Source organism: Leptosomus discolor, chromosome 27 (genome assembly GCF_034619465.1).
Source record: "Leptosomus discolor isolate bLepDis1 chromosome 27, bLepDis1.hap2, whole genome shotgun sequence".
NCBI lineage: Eukaryota > Metazoa > Chordata > Aves > Leptosomiformes > Leptosomidae > Leptosomus > Leptosomus discolor.
This window is the reverse complement of record NC_141417.1, coordinates 4,495,902-4,519,717: the sequence shown is the minus strand read 5'-3', so window position 1 is coordinate 4,519,717 and position 23,816 is coordinate 4,495,902.

The following is a 23,816-nucleotide window of genomic DNA, read 5'->3' as shown; positions in this document are numbered from 1 at the left end:
AAGTTGGGTTTTACATCTAGATGTTTGGCTTTAACTGTAGGTGTCGGCCTTTAACACTAGATATTGTAATTCACCTCTAGATCTTAGTCTTTACCTCTACATGTTGGGCTTTACCTCTAGAGTATTTGGCTTTAGATCTAGCAATTGGGCTTTACATTTAGATTTGGGGCTTTACCTCTAGATGTTGGGCTTTACCTCCAGATTTTTGGATTTTAAATCTATATATCTGGCTTTATCTCTAGATGTTGGGCTTTATCTCTAGATTTTGGGCTCTAACTTTAGGTATTGGTGTTTACCTCTAGATTTTGGACTTTAACTCTGGAAGTTGGGCTTTACCTCTAGATGTTGGGATTGAACTCTAGAATTTGGGTTTGAAATCTATATATTTTGCTTTTCCTCTAGATGTTGGGCTTTACCTCTAGATATCTGGCTTTACCTCTAGATGTTGGGTTTTACCTCTAGATATTGGTCTTTACCTCTAGATTTTGGGTGTTAGATCTAGAATTTGGGCTTTACATCTAGATTTTGGGCTTTAGATCTAGAAGTTGGGCTTTACATCTAGATTTTGGGCTTTAGGTCTAGATATTGGGCTTTACCTCTAGATTCTGGGTTTTAAATCTATATATTTGGCTTTTCCTCTAGATGTTGGGCTTTACCTCTAGATTTTGGGTTTTACATCTAGATGTTTGCCTTCACCTCTGTAAGTTGGACTTTACCTGCAGACATTGGGCTGTAGGACTAGATGATGGGCTTTACCTCTAGAAGTTGGGCTTTACATCTAGATTTTGGGCTTTACCTCTAAATGATGCGCTTAAACTCTAAATATTGGGCTTTACCTCTAGATGTTGGGCTTTAGATTTAGAAGTTGGGATTTACAGCTATATTTTGGGCTTTAGATCTAGAAGTTGGGCTTTACATCTAGATTTTGGGCTTTACGTCTAGATATTGGGCTTCACCTCTAGATTTTGGGGTTTAGATCTATATATCTGGCTTTATCTCTAGATGTTGGGCTTTACCTCTACATTTTGGGCTCTACCTCTAGGTATTGGTATTTACATTTAGATTTTTGACTTTAAATCTGGAAGTTGAGCTTTACATCTAGACTTTGGGATTTACCTCTAGATGTTGGGATTGAACTCTAGAATTTGGGTTTGAAATCTATATATTTTGCTTTTCCTCTAGATGTTGGGCTTTACCTCTAGATATCTGGCTTTACCTCTAGATGTTGGGTTTTACCTCTAGATATTGGTCTTTATCTCTAGATTTTGGGCGTTAGATCTAGAATTTGGCCTTTACATCTAGATTTTGGGCTTTAGATCAAGAAGCTGGGCTTTACATCTAGATTTTGGCCTTTACGTCTTGATATTGGGCTTTACCTCTAGATTTTGGGTTTTAAATCTATATATTTGGCTTTTCCTCTAGATGTTGGCCTTTAACCCTAGATATCTGGCTTTACCTCTAGATGTTGGGCTTTACCTCTAGATTTTGCGTTTTAAATATATATATATTTGGCTTTTCCTCTAGATGTTGGGCTTTACCTCTAGATTTGGGGTTTTACATCTAGATGTTTGCCTTCACCTCTGTAAGTTGGGCTTTACCTGCAGACATTGGGCTGTAGGACTAGATGATGGGCTTTACCTCCAGACGTTGGGCTTTACCTCTAGATATCTGGCTTTACCTCTAGATGTTGGGATTTACCTCTAGCTATTGGTCTTTACCTCTAGATGTTGATCTTTAGATCTAGAAGTTGTGCTTTTCATCTAGATTTTGGGCTTTACGTCTAGATATTGGGCTTTACCTCTAGATTTTGGGTTTTATATCGATATATTTGGCTTTTCCTCTAGATGTTGGGCTTTACCCCTAGATATCTGGATTTACCTGTAGATGTTGGGCTTTACCTCTAGATTTTGGGTTTTCCATCTGGATTTTTGGCTTCTCTCTAGAATCTGGGCTTTACCTCCAGACGTTGGGCTTTACCACTAGATGTTGGGTTTTACCTCTAGATGTTGGTCTTTAGGTCTAGCTATTGGACTTTACCTCTAGATGTAGGGTTTTACATCTAGATGTTTTGCTTTACATTTAGATGTTGGTCTTTACCTCTAGATGTTGGGTTATACCTCTATATGTTGTGCTTCACATCTAGATGTTAGGCTTTACCTATAGATGTTTGGATTACATCTAGATGTTTTGCTTTACATTTAGATGTTCGGCTTTATCTCTAGATTTTGGGTTTTAAATCTATATATTTGGCTTTTCCTCTAGATGTTGGGCTTTACCGTCAGATATCTGGCTTTACGTCTAGATGTTGGGCTTTACCTCTAGAAGTTGGGCTTTAACTCTAGACTTTGGGCTTTACCTCAAGACGTTCGTCTTTAACTCTAGCTGTTGGGCTTTACCTCTAGATTTTGGGCCTTACCTCTAGAAGTTGGGGGTTATATCTATATGGTTGGATTTAACTGTAGATGTCAGGCCTTAACACTTGATTTTGGAATTCACCTCTAGATGTTAGGCTTTACATCTAGTTTCTGGGCTTTCCCTCTAGATGTTGGGCTTTAACTCTAGATTTTGGGCTTTACTCGAAAGGATGCGCTTTAACTCTAGATATTCGGCTTTACCTCTAGAAGTTGGGTTGTACATCTAGATGTTTGGCTTTAACTGTAGGTGTCGGCCTTTAACACTAGATATTGGAATTCACCTCTAGATCTTAGTCTTTACCTCTACATGTTGGGCTTTACCTCTAGAGTATTTGGCTTTAGATCTAGCAATTGGGCTTTACATCTAGATTTGGGGCTTTACCTCTAGATGTTGGGCTTTACCTCCAGATTTTGGATTTTAAATCTATATATCTGGCTTTATCTCTAGATGTTGGGCTTTATCTCTAGATTTTGGGCTCTAACTCTAGGTATTGGTGTTTACCTCTAGATTTTGGACTTTAACTCTGGAAGTTGGGCTTTACCTCTAGATGTTGGGATTGAACTCTAGAATTTGGGTTTGAAATCTATATATTTTGCTTTTCCTCTAGATGTTGGGCTTTACCTCTAGATATCTGGCTTTACCTCTAGATGTTGGGTTTTACCTCTAGATATCTGGCTTTACCTCTAGATTTTGGGTGTTAGATCTAGAATTTGGGCTTTACATCTAGATTTTGGGCTTTAGATCTAGAAGTTGGGCTTTACATCTAGATTTTGGGCTTTAGGTCTAGATATTGGGCTTTACCTCTAGATTCTGGGTTTTAAATCTATATATTTGGCTTTTCCTCTAGATGTTGGGCTTTACCTCTAGATTTTGGGTTTTACATCTAGATGTTTGCCTTCACCTCTGTAAGTTGGACTTTACCTGCAGACATTGGGCTGTAGGACTAGATGATGGGCTTTACCTCTAGAAGTTGGGCTTTACATCTAGATTTTGGGCTTTACCTCTAAATGATGCGCTTAAACACTAAATATTGGGCCTTACCTCTAGATGTTGGGCTTTAGATTTAGAAGTTGGGCTTTACAGCTATATTTTGGGCTTTAGATCTAGAAGTTGGGCTTTACATCTAGATTTTGGGCTTTACGTCTAGATATTGGGCTTCACCTCTAGATTTTGGGGTTTAGATCTATATATCTGGCTTTATCTCTAGATGTTGGGCTTTACCTCTACATTTTGGGCTCTACCTCTAGGTATTGGTATTTACATTTAGATTTTTGACTTTAAATCTGGAAGTTGAGCTTTACATCTAGACTTTGGGATTTACCTCTAGATGTTGGGATTGAACTCTAGAATTTGGGTTTGAAATCTATATATTTTGCTTTTCCTCTAGATGTTGGGCTTTACCTCTAGATATCTGGCTTTACCTCTAGATGTTGGGTTTTACCTCAGGATATTGGTCTTTATCTCTAGATTTTGGGCGTTAGATCTAGAATTTGGGCTTCACATCTAGATTTTGGGCTTTAGATCAAGAAGCTGGGCTTTACATCTAGATTTTGGACTTTACGTCTTGATATTGGGCTTTACCTCTAGATTTTGGGTTTTAAATCTATATATTTGGCTTTTCCTCTAGATGTTGGCCTTTACCCCTAGATATCTGGCTTTACCTCTAGATGTTGGGCTATACCTCTAGATTTTGGGTTTTAAATATATATATATATTTGGCTTTTCCTCTAGATGTTGGGCTTTACCTCTAGATTTGGGGTTTTACATCTAGATGTTTGCCTTCACCTCTGTAAGTTGGGCTTTACCTGCAGACATTGGGCTGTAGGACTAGATGATGGGCTTTACCTCCAGACGTTGGGCTTTACCTCTAGATATCTGGCTTTACCTATAGATTTTGGGTTTTACCTCTAGATGTTGGTCTTTACCTCTAGATGTTGGGCTTTAGATCTAGAAGTTGTGCTTTTCATCTAGATTTTGGGCTTTACGTCTCGATATTGGGCTTTACCTCTAGATTTTGGGTTTTATATCGATATATTTGACTTTTCCTCTAGATGTTGGGCTTTACCCCTAGATATCTGGATTTACCTGTAGATGTTGGGCTTTACCTCTAGATTTTGGGTTTTCCATCTGGATTTTTGGCTTCTCTCTAGAATCTGGGCTTTACCTCCAGACGTTGGGCTTTACCACTAGATGTTGGGTTTTACCTCTAGATGTTGGTCTTTAGGTCTAGATATTGGACTTTACCTCTAGATGTAGGGGTTTACATCTAGATGTTTTGCTTTACATTTAGATGTTGGTCTTTATCTCTTGATGTTGGGTTATACCTCTATATGTTGTGCTTCACCTCTAGATGTTAGGCTTTACCTCTAGATGTTTGGATTACATCTAGATGTTTTGCTTTACATTTAGATGTTCGGCTTTATCTCTAGGTTTTGGGTTTTAAATCTATATATTTGGCTTTTCCTCTAGATGTTGGGCTTTACCGTCAGATATCTGGCTTTACGTCTAGATGTTGGGCTTTACCTCTAGAAGTTGGGCTTTAACTCTAGACTTTGGGCTTTACCTCAAGACGTTCGGCTTTAACTCTAGCTGTTGGGCTTTACCTCTAGATTTTGGGCCTTACCTCTAGAAGTTGGGGGTTATATCTATATGGTTGGATTTAACTGTAGATGTCAGGCCTTAACACTTGATTTTGGAATTCACCTCTAGATGTTAGGCTTTACATCTAGATTCTGGGCTTTCCCTCTAGATGTTGGGCTTTAACTCTAGATTTTGGGCTTTACTCGAAAGGATGCGCTTTAACTCTAGATATTCGGCTTTACCTCTAGAAGTTGGGTTGTACATCTAGATGTTTGGCTTTAACTGTAGGTGTCGGCCTTTAACACTAGATATTGGAATTCACCTCTAGATCTTAGTCTTTACCTCTACATGTTGGGCTTTACCTCTAGAGTATTTGGCTTTAGATCTAGCAATTGGGCTTTACATCTAGATTTGGGGCTTTACCTCTAGATGTTGGGCTTTACCTCCAGATTTTGGATTTTAAATCTATATATCTGGCTTTATCTCTAGATGTTGGGCTTTATCTCTAGATTTTGGGCTCTAACTCTAGGTATTGGTGTTTACCTCTAGATTTTGGACTTTAACTCTGGAAGTTGGGCTTTACCTCTAGATGTTGGGATTGAACTCTAGAATTTGGGTTTGAAATCTATATATTTTGCTTTTCCTCTAGATGTTGGGCTTTACCTCTAGATATCTGGCTTTACCTCTAGATGTTGGGTTTTACCTCTAGATATTGGTCTTTACCTCTAGATTTTGGGTGTTAGATCTAGAATTTGGGCTTTACATCTAGATTTTGGGCTTTAGGTCTAGATATTGGGCTTTACCTCTAGATTCTGGGTTTTAAATCTATATATTTGGCTTTTCCTCTAGATGTTGGGCTTTACCTCTAGATTTTGGGTTTTACATCTAGATGTTTGCCTTCACCTCTGTAAGTTGGACTTTACCTGCAGACATTGGGCTGTAGGACTAGATGATGGGCTTTACCTCTAGAAGTTGGGCTTTACATCTAGATTTTGGGCTTTACCTCTAAATGATGCGCTTAAACACTAAATATTGGGCCTTACCTCTAGATGTTGGGCTTTAGATTTAGAAGTTGGGCTTTACAGCTATATTTTGGGCTTTAGATCTAGAAGTTGGGCTTTACATCTAGATTTTGGGCTTTACGTCTAGATATTGGGCTTCACCTCTAGATTTTGGGGTTTAGATCTATATATCTGGCTTTATCTCTAGATGTTGGGCTTTACCTCTACATTTTGGGCTCTACCTCTAGGTATTGGTATTTACATTTAGATTTTTGACTTTAAATCTGGAAGTTGAGCTTTACATCTAGACTTTGGGATTTACCTCTAGATGTTGGGATTGAACTCTAGATTTTGGGTTTGAAATCTATATATTTTGCTTTTCCTCTAGATGTTGGGCTTTACCTCTAGATATCTGGCTTTACCTCTAGATGTTGGGTTTTACCTCTAGATATTGGTCTTTACCTCTAGATTTTGGGTGTTAGATCTAGAATTTGGGCTTTACATCTAGATTTTGGGCTTTAGATCTAGAAGTTGGGCTTTACATCTAGATTTTGGGCTTTACGTCTAGATATTGGGCTTTACCTCTAGATTTTGGGTTTTACATCTAGATGTTTGCCTTCACCTCTGTAAGTTGGGCTTTACCTGCAGACATTGGGCTGTAGGACTAGATGATGGGCTTTACCTCTAGAAGTTGGGCTTTACCTCTAGATGTTGGGCTTTAGATTTAGAAGTTGGGCTTTACATCTATATTTTTGGCTTTAGATCTAGAAGTTGGGCTTTACATCTAGATATTGGGCTTTACGTCTAGATATTGGGCTTCACCTCTAGGTTTTGGGGTTTAGATCTATATATCTGGCTTTATCTCTAGGTGTTGGGCTTTATCTCTAGATTTTTGGTTTTAAATCTATATATTTGGTTTTCCTCTAGATGTTGGCCTTTACCGCTAGATATCTGGCTTTACATCCAGATGTTGGGCTTTACCTCTTGATTTTGGGTTTTAAATATATATATATTTGTCTTTTCCTCTAGACGTTGGGCTTTACCTCTAGATTTGGGGTTTTACATCTAGATGTTTGCCTTCACCTCTGTAAGTTGGGCTTTACCTGCAGACATTGGGCTGTAGGACTAGATGATGGGCTTTACCTCCAGATGTTGGGCTTTACCTCTAGATATCTGGCTTTATCTCTAGATGTTGGGTTTTACTTCTAGCTATTGATCTTTACCACTAGATGTTGACCTTTAGATCTAGAAGTTGTGCTTTTCATCTAGATTTTGGGCTTTATGCCTAGATATTGGGCTTTACCTCTAGATTTTGTGTTTTATATCTATATATTTGGCTTTTTTTCTAGATGTTGGGCTTTACCCCTAGATATCTGGATTTACCTGTAGATGTTGGGCTTTACCTCTAGATTTTGGGTTTTCCATCTGGATTTTTGGCTTCTCTCTAGAATCTGGGCTTTACCTCCAGACGTTGGGCTTTACCACTAGATGTTGGGTTTTACCTCTAGATGTTGGTCTTTAGGTCTAGATATTGGACTTTACCTCTAGATGTAGGGTTTTACATCTAGATGTTTTGCTTTACATTTAGATGTTGGTCTTTATCTCTAGATGTTGGGTTATACCTCTATATGTTGTGCTTCACCTCTAGAGGTTAGGCTTTACCTCTAGATGTTTGGATTACATCTAGATGTTTTGCTTTACATTTAGGTGTTCGGCTTTATCTCTAGATTTTGGGTTTTAAATCTATATATTTGGCTTTTCCTCTAGATGTTGGGCTTTACCTCTAGAGTATTTGGCTTTAGATCTAGCAATTGGGCTTTACATCTAGATTTGGGGCTTTAGCTCTAGATGTTGGGCTTTACCTCCAGATTTTGGATTTTAAATCTATATATCTGGCTTTATCTCTAGATGTGGGCTTTATCTCTAGATTTTGGGCTCTAACTTTAGGTATTGGTGTTTACCTCTAGATTTTGGACTTTAACTCTGGAAGTTGGGCTTTACCTCTAGATGTTGGGATTGAACTCTAGAATTTGGGTTTGAAATCTATATATTTTGCTTTTCCTCTAGATGTTGGGCTTTACCTCTAGATATCTGGCTTTACCTCTAGATGTTGGGTTTTACCACTAGATATTGGTCTTTACCTCTAGATTTTGGGTGTTAGATCTAGAATTTGGGCTTTAGAACTTGAAGTTGGGCTTTAGATATGGAAGTTGGGCTTTACATCTAGATTTTGGGCTTTACGTCTAGATATTGGGCTTTGCCTCTAGATTTTGGGTTTTACATCTAGATGTTTGCCTTCACCTCTGTAAGTTGGGCTTTACCTGCAGACATTGGGCTGTAGGACTAGATGATGGGCTTTACCTCTAGAAGTTGGGCTTTACATCTAGATTTTGGGCTTTACCTCTAAATGATGAGCTTAAACTCTAAATATTGGGCTTTACCTCTAGATGTTGGGCTTTAGATTTAGAAGTTGGGCTTTACATCTATATTTTGGGCTTTAGATCTAGAATTTGGGCTTTACATCTAGATTTTGGGCTTTACGTCTAGATATTGGGCTTCACCTCTAGATTTTGGGTTTTAAATCTATATATTTGTCTTTTCCTCTAGATGTTGGGCTTTACCTGTAGATACTGTGTTTACATCTAGATTTTGGGCTTTACGTCTAGATATTGGTCTTTACCCCTAGATTTTTAGGTTTACATCTAGATGTTTGCCTTCACCTCTGTAAGTTGGGCTTTACCTGCAGACATTGGGCTGTAGGACTAGATGATCGGCTTTACCTCTAGAAGTTGGGCTTTACCTCTAGATATCTGGCTTTACCTCTAGATGTTGGGTTTTACCTCTAGATATTGGTCTTAACCTCTACATGTTGGGCTTTAGATCTAGAAGTTGGGCTTTTCATCTAGATTTTGGGCTTTAACTCTAGATTTTGGGCTTTACCTCTAAATGATGAGCTTAAACTCTAAATATTGGGCCTTACCTCTAGATGTTGGGCTTTAGATCTAGAATTTGGGCTTTACATCTAGATTTTGGGCTTTACGTCTAGATATTGGGCTTCACCTCTAGATTTTGGGGTTTAGATCTATATATCTGGCTTTATCTCTAGATGTTGGGCTTTAGATCTAGAATTTGGGCTTTACATCTAGATTTTGGGCATTAGATCAAGAAGCTGGGCTTTACATCTAGATTTTGGCCTTTACGTCTAGATATTGGGCTTTACCTCTAGATTTTGGGTTTTAAATCTATATATTTGGCTTTTCCTCTAGATGTTGGCCTTTACCCCTAGATATCTGGCTTTACCTCTAGATGTTGGGCTATACCTCTAGATTTTGGGTTTTAAATATATATATATTTGGCTTTTCCTCTAGATGTTGGGCTTTACCTCTAGATTTGGGGTTTTACATCTAGATGTTTGCCTTCACCTCTGTAAGTTGGGCTATACCTGCAGGCATTGGGCTGTAGGACTAGATGATGGGCTTTACCTCCAGACATTGGGCTTTACCTCTAGATATCTGGCTTTACCTCTAGATGTTGGGTTTTACCTCTAGATGTTGGTCTTTACCTCTAGATGTTGGGCTTTAGATCTAGAAGTTGTGCTTTTCATCTAGATTTTGGGCTTTACGTCTAGATATTGGGCTTTACCTCTAGATTTTGGGTTTTATATCTATATATTTGGCTTTTCCTCTAGATGTTGGGCTTTACCCCTAGATATCTGGATTTACCTGTAGATGTTGGGCTTTACCTCTAGATTTTGGGTTTTCCATCTGGATTTTTGGCTTCTCTCTAGAATCTGGGCTTTACCTCCAGACGTTGGGCTTTACCACTAGATGTTGGGTTTTACCTCTAGATGTTGGTCTTTAGGTCTAGATATTGGACTTTACCTCTAGATGTAGGGGTTTACATCTAGATGTTTTGCTTTACATTTAGATGTTGGTCTTTACCTCTAGATGTTGGGTTATACCTCTATATGTTGTGCTTCACATCTAGATGTTAGGCTTTACCTCTAGATGTTTGGATTACATCTAGATGTTTTGCTTTACATTTAGATGTTCGGCTTTATCTCTAGATTTTGGGTTTTAAATCTATATATTTGGCTTTTCCTCTAGATGTTGGGCTTTACCGTCAGATATCTGGCTTTACGTCTAGATGTTGGGCTTTACCTCTAGAAGTTGGGCTTTAACTCTAGACTTTGGGCTTTACCTCAAGACGTTCGGCTTTAACTCTAGCTGTTGGGCTTTACCTCTAGATTTTGGGCCTTACCTCTAGAAGTTGGGGGTTATATCTATATGGTTGGATTTAACTGTAGATGTCAGGCCTTAACACTTGATTTTGGAATTCACCTCTAGATGTTAGGCTTTACATCTAGATTCTGGGCTTTCCCTCTAGATGTTGGGCTTTAACTCTAGATTTTGGGCTTTACTCGAAAGGATGCGCTTTAACTCTAGATATTCGGCTTTACCTCTAGAAGTTGGGTTTTACATCTAGATGTTTGGCTTTAACTGTAGGTGTCGGCCTTTAACACTAGATATTGGAATTCACCTCTAGATCTTAGTCTTTACCTCTACATGTTGGGCTTTACCTCTAGAGTATTTGGCTTTAGATCTAGCAATTGGGCTTTACATCTAGATTTGGGGCTTTACCTCTAGATGTTGGGCTTTACCTCCAGATTTTGGATTTTAAATCTATATATCTGGCTTTATCTCTAGATGTTGGGCTTTATCTCTAGATTTTGGGCTCTAACTTTAGGTATTGGTGTTTACCTCTAGATTTTGGACTTTAACTCTGGAAGTTGGGCTTTACCTCTAGATGTTGGGATTGAACTCTAGAATTTGGGTTTGAAATCTATATATTTTGCTTTTCCTCTAGATGTTGGGCTTTACCTCTAGATATCTGGCTTTACCTCTAGATGTTGGTTTTTACCTCTAGATATTGGTCTTTACCTCTAGATTTTGGGTGTTAGATCTAGAATTTGGGCTTTACATCTAGATTTTGGGCTTTAGGTCTAGAAGTTGGGCTTTACATCTAGATTTTGGGCTTTAGGTCTAGATATTGGTCTTTACCTCTAGATTTTGGGTTTTAAATCTATATATTTGGCTTTTCCTCTAGATGTTGGGCTTTACCTCTAGATTTTGGGTTTTACATCTAGATGTTTGCCTTCACCTCTGTAAGTTGGACTTTACCTGCAGACATTGGGCTGTAGGACTAGATGATGGGCTTTACCTCTAGAAGTTGGGCTTTACATCTAGATTTTGGGCTTTACCTCTAAATGATGCGCTTAAACACTAAATATTGGGCCTTACCTCTAGATGTTGGGCTTTAGATTTAGAAGTTGTGCTTTACAGCTATATTTTGGGCTTTAGATCTAGAAGTTGGGCTTTACATCTAGATTTTGGGCTTTACGTCTAGATATTGGGCTTCACCTCTAGATTTTGGGGTTTAGATCTATATATCTGGCTTTATCTCTAGATGTTGGGCTTTACCTCTACATTTTGGGCTCTACCTCTAGGTATTGGTATTTACATTTAGATTTTTGACTTTAAATCTGGAAGTTGAGCTTTACATCTAGACTTTGGGATTTACCTCTAGATGTTGGGATTGAACTCTAGAATTTGGGTTTGAAATCTATATATTTTGCTTTTCCTCTAGATGTTGGGCTTTACCTCTAGATATCTGGCTTTACCTCTAGATGTTGGGTTTTACCTCTAGATATTGGTCTTTATCTCTAGATTTTGGGAGTTAGATCTAGAATTTGGCCTTTACATATAGATTTTGGCCTTTACATCTAGATTTTGGCCTTTACGTCTTGATATTGGGCTTTAGCTCTAGATTTTGGGTTTTAGATCTATATATTTGGCTTTTCCTCTAGATGTTGGCCTTTACCCCTAGATATCTGGCTTTACCTCTAGATGTTGGGCTTTACCTCTAGGTTTTGGGTTTTAAATATATATATATTTGGCTTTTCCTCTAGATGTTGGGCTTTACCTATAGATTTGGGGTTTTACATCTAGATGTTTGCCTTTACCTCTGTATGTTGGGATTTACCTGCAGACATTGGGCTATAGGACTAGATGATGGGCTTTACCTCCAGACGTTGGGCTTTACCTCTAGATATCTGGCTTTACCTCTAGATGTTGGGATTTACCTCTAGCTATTGGTCTTTACCTCTAGATGTTGGGCTTTAGATCTAGAAGTTGTGCTTTTCATCTAGATTTTGGGCTTTACGTCTAGATATTGGGCTTTACCTCTAGATTTTGGGTTTTATATCTATATATTTGGCTTTTCCTCTAGATGTTGGGCTTTACCCCTAGATATCTGGATTTACCTGTAGATGTTGGGCTTTACCTCTAGATTTTGGGTTTTCCATCTGGATTTTTGGCTTCTCTCTAGAATCTGGGCTTTACCTCCAGACGTTGGGCTTTACCACTAGATGTTGGGTTTTACCTCTAGATGTTGGTCTTTAGGTCTAGATATTGGACTTTACCTCTAGATGTAGGGTTCTACATCTAGATGTTTTGCTTTACATTTAGATGTTGGTCTTTATCTCTAGATGTTGGGTTATACCTCTATATGTTGTGCTTCACCTCTAGATGTTAGGCTTTACCTCTAGATGTTTGGATTACATCTAGATGTTTTGCTTTACATTTAGATGTTCGGCTTTATCTCTAGATTTTGGGTTTTAAATCTATATATTTGGCTTTACGTCTAGATGTTGGGCTTTACCTCTAGAAGTTGGGCTTTAACTCTAGACTTTGGGCTTTACCTCAAGAGGTTCGGCTTTAAGTCTAGCTGTTGGGCTTTACCTCTAGATTTTGGGCCTTACCTCTAGAAGTTGGGGGTTATATCTATATGGTTGGATTTAACTGTAGATGTCAGGCCTTAACACTTGATTTTGGAATTCACCTCTAGATGTTAGGCTTTACATCTAGATTCTGGGCTTTCCCTCTAGATGTTGGGCTTTAACTCTAGATTTTGGGCTTTACTCTAAAGGATGCGCTTTAACTCTAGATATTCGGCTTTACCTCTAGAAGTTGGGTTGTACATCTAGATGTTTGGCTTTAACTGTAGGTGTCGGCCTTTAACACTAGATATTGGAATTCACCTCTAGATCTTAGTCTTTACCTCTACATGTTGGGCTTTACCTCTAGAGTATTTGGCTTTAGATCTAGCAATTGGGCTTTACATCTAGATTTGGGGCTTTACCTCTAGATGTTGGGCTTTACCTCCAGATTTTGGATTTTAAATCTATATATCTGGCTTTATCTCAAGATGTTGGGCTTTATCTCTAGATTTTGGGCTCTAACTTTAGGTATTGGTTTTTACCTCTAGATTTTGGACTTTAACTCTGGAAGTTGGGCTTTACCTCTAGATGTTGGGATTGAACTCTAGAATTTGGGTTTGAAATCTATATATTTTGCTTTTCCTCTAGATGTTGGGCTTTACCTCTAGATATCTGGCTTTACCTCTAGCTGTTGGGTTTTACCTCTAGATATTGGTCTTTACCTCTAGATTTTGGGTGTTAGATCTAGAATTTGGGCTTTACATCTAGATTTTGAGCTTTAGATCTAGAAGTTGGGCTTTACATCTAGATTTTGGGCTTTAGGTCTAGATATTGGGCTTTACCTCTAGATTTTGGGTTTTAAATCTATATATTTGGCTTTTCCTCTAGATGTTGGGCTTTACCTCTAGATTTTGGGTTTTACATCTAGATGTTTGCCTTCACCTCTGTAAGATGTGCTTTACCTGCAGACATTGGGCTGTAGGACTAGATGATGGGCTTTACCTCTAGAAGTTGGGCTTTACATCTAGATTTTGGGCTTTACCTCTAAATGATGCGCTTAAACTCTAAATATTGGTCTTTACCTCTAGATGTTGGGCTTTCGATCTAGAAGTTGTGCTTTTCATCTAGATTTTGGGCTTTACGTCTAGATATTGGGCTTTACCTCTAGATTTTGGGTTTTATATCTATATATTTGGCTTTTCCTCTAGATGTTGGGCTTTACCCCTAGATATCTGGATTTACCTGTAGATGTTGGGCTTTACCTCTAGATTTTGGGTTTTCCATCTGGATTTTTGGCTTCTCTCTAGAATCTGGGCTTTACCTCCAGACGTTGGGCTTTACCACTAGATGTTGGGTTTTACCTCTAGATGTTGGTCTTTAGGTCTAGATATTGGACTTTACCTCTAGATGTAGGGTTTTACATCTAGATGTTTTGCTTTACATTTAGATGTTGGTCTTTATCTCTAGATGTTGGGTTATACCTCTATATGTTGTGCTTCACCTCTAGATGTTAGGCTTTACCTCTAGATGTTTGGATTACATCTAGATGTTTTGCTTTACATTTAGATGTTCGGCTTTATCTCTAGATTTTGGGTTTTAAATCTATATATTTGGCTTTTCCTCTAGATGTTGGGCTTTACCGTCAGATATCTGGCTTTACGTCTAGATGTTGGGCTTTACCTCTAGAAGTTGGGCTTTAACTCTAGACTTTGGGCTTTACCTCAAGACGTTCGTCTTTAACTCTAGCTGTTGGGCTTTACCTCTAGATTTTGGGCCTTACCTCTAGAAGTTGGGGGTTATATCTATATGGTTGGATTTAACTGTAGATGTCAGGCCTTAACACTTGATTTTGGAATTCACCTCTAGATGTTAGGCTTTACATCTAGATTCTGGGCTTTCCCTCTAGATGTTGGGCTTTAACTCTAGATTTTGGGCTTTACTCGAAAGGATGCGCTTTAACTCTAGATATTCGGCTTTACCTCTAGAAGTTGGGTTGTACATCTAGATGTTTGGCTTTAACTGTAGGTGTCGGCCTTTAACACTAGATATTGGAATTCACCTCTAGATCTTAGTCTTTACCTCTACATGTTGGGCTTTACCTCTAGAGTATTTGGCTTTAGATCTAGCAATTGGGCTTTACATCTAGATTTGGGGCTTTAGCTCTAGATGTTGGGCTTTACCTCCAGATTTTGGATTTTAAATCTATATATCTGGCTTTATCTCTAGATGTTGGGCTTTATCTCTAGATTTTGGGCTCTAACTTTAGGTATTGGTGTTTACCTCTAGATTTTGGACTTTAACTCTGGAAGTTGGGCTTTACCTCTAGATGTTGGGATTGAACTCTAGAATTTGGGTTTGAAATCTATATATTTTGCTTTTCCTCTAGATGTTGGGCTTTACCTCTAGATATCTGGCTTTACCTCTAGCTGTTGGGTTTTACCTCTAGATATTGGTCTTTACCTCTAGATTTTGGGTGTTAGATCTAGAATTTGGGCTTTACATCTAGATTTTGGGCTTTAGATCTAGAAGTTGGGCTTTACATCTAGATTTTGGGCTTTAGGTCTAGATATTGGGCTTTACCTCTAGATTTTGGGTTTTAAATCTATATATTTGGCTTTTCCTCTAGATGTTGGGCTTTACCTCTAGATTTTGGGTTTTACATCTAGATGTTTGCCTTTACCTCTGTAAGATGTGCTTTACCTGCAGACATTGGGCTGTAGGACTAGATGATGGGCTTTACCTCTAGAAGTTGGGCTTTACATCTAGATTTTGGGCTTTACTTCTAAATGATGCGCTTAAACTCTAAATATTGGTCTTTACCTCTAGATGTTGATCTTTAGATCTAGAAGTTGTGCTTTTCATCTAGATTTTGGGCTTTACGTCTAGATATTGAGCTTTACCTCTAGATTTTGGGTTTTATATCGATATATTTGGCTTTTCCTCTAGATGTTGGGCTTTACCCCTAGATATCTGGATTTACCTGTAGATGTTGGGCTTTACCTCTAGATTTTGGGTTTTCCATCTGGATTTTTGGCTTCTCTCTAGAATCTGGGCTTTACCTCCAGACGTTGGGCTTTACCACTAGATGTTGGGTTTTACCTCTAGATGTTGGTCTTTAGGTCTAGATATTGGACTTTACCTCTAGATGTAGGGGTTTACATCTAGATGTTTTGCTTTACATTTAGATGTTGGTCTTTATCTCTAGATGTTGGGTTATACCTCTATATGTTGTGCTTCACCTCTAGATGTTAGGCTTTACCTCTAGATGTTTGGATTACATCTAGATGTTTTGCTTTACATTTAGATGTTCGGCTTTATCTCTAGATTTTGGGTTTTAAATCTATATATTTGGCTTTTCCTCTAGATGTTGGGCTTTACCGTCAGATATCTGGCTTTACGTCTAGATGTTGGGCTTTACCTCTAGAAGTTGGGCTTTAACTCTAGACTTTGGGCTTTACCTCAAGACGTTCGTCTTTAACTCTAGCTGTTGGGCTTTACCTCTAGATTTTGGGCCTTACCTCTAGAAGTTGGGGGTTATATCTATATGGTTGGATTTAACTGTAGATGTCAGGCCTTAACACTTGATTTTGGAATTCACCTCTAGATGTTAGGCTTTACATCTAGATTCTGGGCTTTCCCTCTAGATGTTGGGCTTTAACTCTAGATTTTGGGCTTTACTCGAAAGGATGCGCTTTAACTCTAGATATTCGGCTTTACCTCTAGAAGTTGGGTTGTACATCTAGATGTTTGGCTTTAACTGTAGGTGTCGGCCTTTAACACTAGATATTGGAATTCACCTCTAGATCTTAGTCTTTACCTCTACATGTTGGGCTTTACCTCTAGAGTATTTGGCTTTAGATCTAGCAATTGGGCTTTACATCTAGATTTGGGGCTTTACCTCTAGATGTTGGGCTTTATCTCTAGATTTTGGGCTCTAACTTTAGGTATTGGTGTTTACCTCTAGATTTTGGACTTTAACTCTGGAAGTTGGGATTTACCTCTAGATGTTGGGATTGAACTCTAGAATTTGGGTTTGAAATCTATATATTTTGCTTTTCCTCTAGATGTTGGGCTTTACCTCTAGATATCTGGCTTTACCTCTAGCTGTTGGGTTTTACCTCTAGATATTGGTCTTTACCTCTAGATTTTGGGTGTTAGATCTAGAATTTGGGCTTTACATCTAGATTTTGGTCTTTAGATCTAGAAGTTGGGCTTTACATCTAGATTTTGGGCTTTAGGTCTAGATATTGGGCTTTACCTCTAGATTTTGGGTTTTAAATCTATATATTTGGCTTTTCCTCTAGATGTTGGGCTTTACCTCTAGATTTTGGGTTTTACATCTAGATGTTTGCCTTCACCTCTGTAAGATGTGCTTTACCTGCAGACATTGGGCTGTAGGACTAGATGATGGGCTTTACCTCTAGAAGTTGGGCTTTACATCTAGATTTTGGGCTTTACCTCTAAATGATGCGCTTAAACACTAAATATTGGGCCTTACCTCTAGATGTTGGGCTTTAGATTTAGAAGTTGGGCTTTACAGCTATATTTTGGGCTTTAGATCTAGAAGTTGGGCTTTACATCTAGATTTTGGGCTTTACGTCTAGATATTGGGCTTCACCTCTAGATTTTGGGGTTTAGATCTATATATCTGGCTTTATCTCTAGATGTTGGGCTTTACCTCTACATTTTGGGCTCTACCTCTAGGTATTGGTATTTACATTTAGATTTTTGACTTTAAATCTGGAAGTTGAGCTTTACATCTAGACTTTGGGATTTACCTCTAGATGTTGGGATTGAACTCTAGAATTTGGGTTTGAAATCTATATATTTTGCTTTTCCTCTAGATGTTGGGCTTTACCTCTAGATATCTGGCTTTACCTCTAGATGTTGGGTTTTACCTCTAGATATTGGTCTTTACCTCTAGATTTTGGGCGTTAGATCTAGAATTTGGGCTTTACATCTAGATTTTGGGCTTTAGATCAAGAAGCTGGGCTTTACATCCAGATTTTGGCCTTTACGTCTTGATATTGGGCTTTACCTCTAGATTTTGGGTTTTAAATCTATATATTTGGCTTTTCCTCTAGATGTTGGCCTTTAACCCTAGATATCTGGCTTTACCTCTAGATGTTGGGCTTTACCTCTAGATTTTGGGTTTTAAATATATATATATTTGGCTTTTCCTCTAGATGTTGGCCTTTAACCCTAGATATCTGGCTTTACCTCTAGATGTTGGGCTTTACCTCTAGATTTTGGGTTTTAAATATATATATATTTGGCTTTTCCTCTAGATGTTGGGCTTTACCTCTAGATTTGGGGTTTTACATCTAGATGTTTGCCTTCACCTCTGTAAGTTGGGATTTACCTGCAGACATTGGGCTATAGGACTAGATGATGGGCTTTACCTCCAGACGTTGGGCTTTACCTCTAGATATCTGGCTTTACCTCTAGATGTTGGGATTTACCTCTAGCTATTGGTCTTTACCTCTAGATGTTGGGCTTTAGATCTAGAAGTTGTGCTTTTCATCTAGATTTTGGGCTTTACGTCTAGATATTGGGCTTTACCTCTAGATTTTGGGTTTTATATCTATATATTTGGCTTTTCCTCTAGATGTTGGGCTTTACCCCTAGATATCTGGATTTACCTGTAGATGTTGGGCTTTACCTCTAGATTTTGGGTTTTCCATCTGGATTTTTGGCTTCTCTCTAGAATCTGGGCTTTACCTCCAGACGTTGGGCTTTACCACTAGATGTTGGGTTTTACCTCTAGATGTTGGTCTTTAGGTCTAGATATTGGACTTTACCTCTAGATGTAGGGGTTTACATCTAGATGTTTTGCTTTACATTTAGATGTTGGTCTTTATCTCTAGATGTTGGGTTATACCTCTATATGTTGTGCTTCACCTCTAGATGTTAGGCTTTACCTCTAGATGTTTGGATTACAACTAGATGTTTTGCTTTACATTTAGATGTTCGGCTTTATCTCTAGATTTTGGGTTTTAAATCTATATATTTGGCTTTTCCTCTAGATGTTGGGTTTACCGTCAGATATCTGGCTTTACGTCTAGATGTTGGGCTTTACCTCTAGAAGTTGGGCTTTACCTCAAGACGTTCGGCTTTAACTCTAGCTGTTGGGCTTTACCTCTAGATTTTGGGCCTTACCTCTAGAAGTTGGGGGTTATATCTATATGGTTGGATTTAACTGTAGATGTCAGGCCTTAACACTTGATTTTGGAATTCACCTCTAGATGTTAGGCTTTACATCTAGATTCTGGGCTTTCCCTCTAGATGTTGGGCTTTAACTCTAGATTTTGGGCTTTACTCTAAAGGATGCGCTTTAACTCTAGATATTCGGCTTTACCTCTAGAAGTTGGGTTGTACATCTAGATGTTTGGCTTTAACTGTAGGTGTCGGCCTTTAACACTAGATATTGGAATTCACCTCTAGATCTTAGTCTTTACCTCTACATGTTGGGCTTTACCTCTAGAGTATTTGGCTTTAGATCTAGCAATTGGGCTTTACATCTAGATTTGGGGCTTTACCTCTAGATGTTGGGCTTTACCTCCAGATTTTGGATTTTAAATCTATATATCTGGCTTTATCTCTAGATGTTGGGCTTTATCTCTAGATTTTGGGCTCTAACTCTAGGTATTGGTGTTTACCTCTAGATTTTGGACTTTAACTCTGGAAGTTGGGCTTTACCTCTAGATGTTGGGATTGAACTCTAGAATTTGGGTTTGAAATCTATATATTTTGCTTTTCCTCTAGATGTTGGGCTTTACCTCTAGATATCTGGCTTTACCTCTAGATGTTGGGTTTTACCTCTAGATATTGGTCTTTACCTCGAGATTTTGGGTGTTAGATCTAGAATTTGGGCTTTACATCTAGATTTTGGGCTTTAGATCTAGAAGTTGGGCTTTACATCTAGATTTTGGGCTTTAGGTCTAGATATTGGGCTTTACCTCTAGATTCTGGGTTTTAAATCTATATATTTGGCTTTTCCTCTAGATGTTGGGCTTTACCTCTAGATTTTGGGTTTTACATCTAGATGTTTGCCTTCACCTCTGTAAGATGTGCTTTACCTGCAAACATTGGGCTGTAGGACTAGATGATGGGCTTTACCTCTAGAAGTTGGGCTTTACATCTAGATTTTGGGCTTTACCTCTAAATGATGCGCTTAAACTCTAAATATTGGGCTTTACCTCTAGATGTTGGGCTTTAGATTTAGAAGTTGGGCTTTACAGCTATATTTTGGGCTTTAGATCTAGAAGTTGGGCTTTACATCTAGATTTTGGGATTTACGTCTAGATATTGGGCTTCACCTCTAGATTTTGGGGTTTAGATCTATATATCTGGCTTTATCTCTAGATGTTGGGCTTTACCTCTACATTTTGGGCTCTACCTCTAGGTATTGGTATTTACATTTAGATTTTTGACTTTAAATCTGGAAGTTGAGCTTTACATCTAGACTTTGGGATTTACCTCTAGATGTTGGGATTGAACTCTAGAATTTGGGTTTGAAATCTATATATTTTGCTTTTCCTCTAGATGTTGGGCTTTACCTCTAGATATCTGGCTTTACCTCTAGATGTTGGGTTTTACCTCTAGATATTGGTCTTTATCTCTAGATTTTGGGCGTTAGATCTAGAATTTGGGCTTTACATCTAGATTTTGGGCTTTAGATCAAGAAGCTGGGCTTTACATCCAGATTTTGGCCTTTACGTCTTGATATTGGGCTTTACCTCTAGATTTTGGGTTTTAAATCTATATATTTGGCTTTTCCTCTAGATGTTGGCCTTTAACCCTAGATATCTGGCTTTACATCTAGATGTTGGGCTTTACCTCTAGATTTTGGGTTTTAAATATATATATATTTGGCTTTTCCTCTAGATGTTGGCCTTTAACCCTAGATATCTGGCTTTACCTCTAGATGTTGGGCTTTACCTCTAGGTTTTGTGTTTTAAATATATATATATTTGGCTTTTCCTCTAGATGTTGGGCTTTACCTCTAGATTTGGGTTTTTACATCTAGATGTTTGCCTTCACCTCTGTAAGTTGGGATTTACCTGCAGACATTGGGCTATAGGACTAGATGATGGGCTTTACCTCCAGACGTTGGGCTTTACCTCTAGATATCTGGCTTTACCTCTAGATGTTGGGATTTACCTCTAGCTATTGGTCTTTACCTCTAGATGTTGGGCTTTAGATCTAGAAGTTGTGCTTTTCATCTAGATTTTGGGCTTTACGTCTAGATATTGGGCTTTACCTCTAGATTTTGGGTTTTATATCGATATATTTGGCTTTTCCTCTAGATGTTGGGCTTTACCCCTAGATATCTGGATTTACCTGTAGATGTTGGGCTTTACCTCTAGATTTTGGGTTTTCCATCTGGATTTTTGGCTTCTCTCTAGAATCTGGGCTTTACCTCCAGACGTTGGGCTTTACCACTAGATGTTGGGTTTTACCTCTAGATGTTGGTCTTTAGGTCTAGATATTGGACTTTACCTCTAGATGTAGGGGTTTACATCTAGATGTTTTGCTTTACATTTAGATGTTGGTCTTTATCTCTAGATGTTGGGTTATACCTCTATATGTTGTGCTTCACCTCTAGATGTTAGGCTTTACCTCTAGATGTTTGGATTACAACTAGATGTTTTGCTTTACATTTAGATGTTCGGCTTTATCTCTAGATTTTGGGTTTTAAATCTATATATTTGGCTTTTCCTCTAGATGTTGGGTTTACCGTCAGATATCTGGCTTTACGTCTAGATGTTGGGCTTTACCTCTAGAAGTTGGGCTTTACCTCAAGACGTTCGGCTTTAACTCTAGCTGTTGGGCTTTACCTCTAGATTTTGGGCCTTACCTCTAGAAGTTGGGGGTTATATCTATATGGTTGGATTTAACTGTAGATGTCAGGCCTTAACACTTGATTTTGGAATTCACCTCTAGATGTTAGGCTTTACATCTAGATTCTGGGCTTTCCCTCTAGATGTTGGGCTTTAACTCTAGATTTTGGGCTTTACTCTAAAGGATGCGCTTTAACTCTAGATATTCGGCTTTACCTCTAGAAGTTGGGTTGTACATCTAGATGTTTGGCTTTAACTGTAGGTGTCGGCCTTTAACACTAGATATTGGAATTCACCTCTAGATCTTAGTCTTTACCTCTACATGTTGGGCTTTACCTCTAGAGTATTTGGCTTTAGATCTAGCAATTGGGCTTTACATCTAGATTTGGGGCTTTACCTCTAGATGTTGGGCTTTACCTCCAGATTTTGGATTTTAAATCTATATATCTGGCTTTATCTCTAGATGTTGGGCTTTATCTCTAGATTTTGGGCTCTAACTTTAGGTATTGGTGTTTACCTCTAGATTTTGGACTTTAACTCTGGAAGTTGGGCTTTACCTCTAGATGTTGGGATTGAACTCTAGAATTTGGGTTTGAAATCTATATATTTTGCTTTTCCTCTAGATGTTGGGCTTTACCTCTAGATATCTGGCTTTACCTCTAGATGTTGGGTTTTACCTCTAGATATTGGTCTTTACCTCTAGATTTTGGGTGTTAGATCTAGAATTTGGGCTTTACATCTAGATTTTGGGCTTTAGATCTAGAAGTTGGGCTTTACATCTAGATTTTGGGCTTTAGGTCTAGATATTGGGCTTTACCTCTAGATTCTGGGTTTTAAATCTATATATTTGGCTTTTCCTCTAGATGTTGGGCTTTACCTCTAGATTTTGGGTTTTACATCTAGATGTTTGCCTTCACCTCTGTAAGATGTGCTTTACCTGCAAACATTGGGCTGTAGGACTAGATGATGGGCTTTACCTCTAGAAGTTGGGCTTTACATCTAGATTTTGGGCTTTACCTCTAAATGATGCGCTTAAACTCTAAATATTGGGCTTTACCTCTAGATGTTGGGCTTTAGATTTAGAAGTTGGGCTTTACAGCTATATTTTGGGCTTTAGATCTAGAAGTTGGGCTTTACATCTAGATTTTGGGCTTTACGTCTAGATATTGGGCTTCACCTCTAGATTTTGGGGTTTAGATCTATATATCTGGCTTTATCTCTAGATGTTGGGCTTTACCTCTACATTTTGGGCTCTACCTCTAGGTATTGGTATTTACATTTAGATTTTTGACTTTAAATCTGGAAGTTGAGCTTTACATCTAGACTTTGGGATTTACCTCTAGATGTTGGGATTGAACTCTAGAATTTGGGTTTGAAATCTATATAGTTTGCTTTTCCTCTAGATGTTGGGCTTTACCTCTAGATATCTGGCTTTACCTCTAGATGTTGGGTTTTACCTCTAGATATTGGTCTTTATCTCTAGATTTTGGGCGTTAGATCTAGAATTTGGGCTTTACATCTAGATTTTGGGCTTTAGATCAAGAAGCTGGGCTTTACATCCAGATTTTGGCCTTTACGTCTTGATATTGGGCTTTACCTCTAGATTTTGGGTTTTAAATCTATATATTTGGCTTTTCCTCTAGATGTTGGCCTTTAACCCTAGATATCTGGCTTTACCTCTAGATGTTGGGCTTTACCTCTAGATTTTGGGTTTTAAATATATATATATTTGGCTTTTCCTCTAGATGTTGGCCTTTAACCCTAGATATCTGGCTTTACCTCTAGATGTTGGGCTTTACCTCTAGGTTTTGTGTTTTAAATATATATATATTTGGCTTTTCCTCTAGATGTTGGGCTTTACCTCTAGATTTGGGTTTTTACATCTAGATGTTTGCCTTCACCTCTGTAAGTTGGGATTTACCTGCAGACATTGGGCTATAGGACTAGATGATGGGCTTTACCTCCAGACGTTGGGCTTTACCTCTAGATATCTGGCTTTACCTCTAGATGTTGGGATTTACCTCTAGCTATTGGTCTTTACCTCTAGATGTTGGGCTTTAGATCTAGAAGTTGTGCTTTTCATCTAGATTTTGGGCTTTACGTCTAGATATTGGGCTTTACCTCTAGATTTTGGGTTTTATATCGATATATTTGGCTTTTCCTCTAGATGTTGGGCTTTACCCCTAGATATCTGGATTT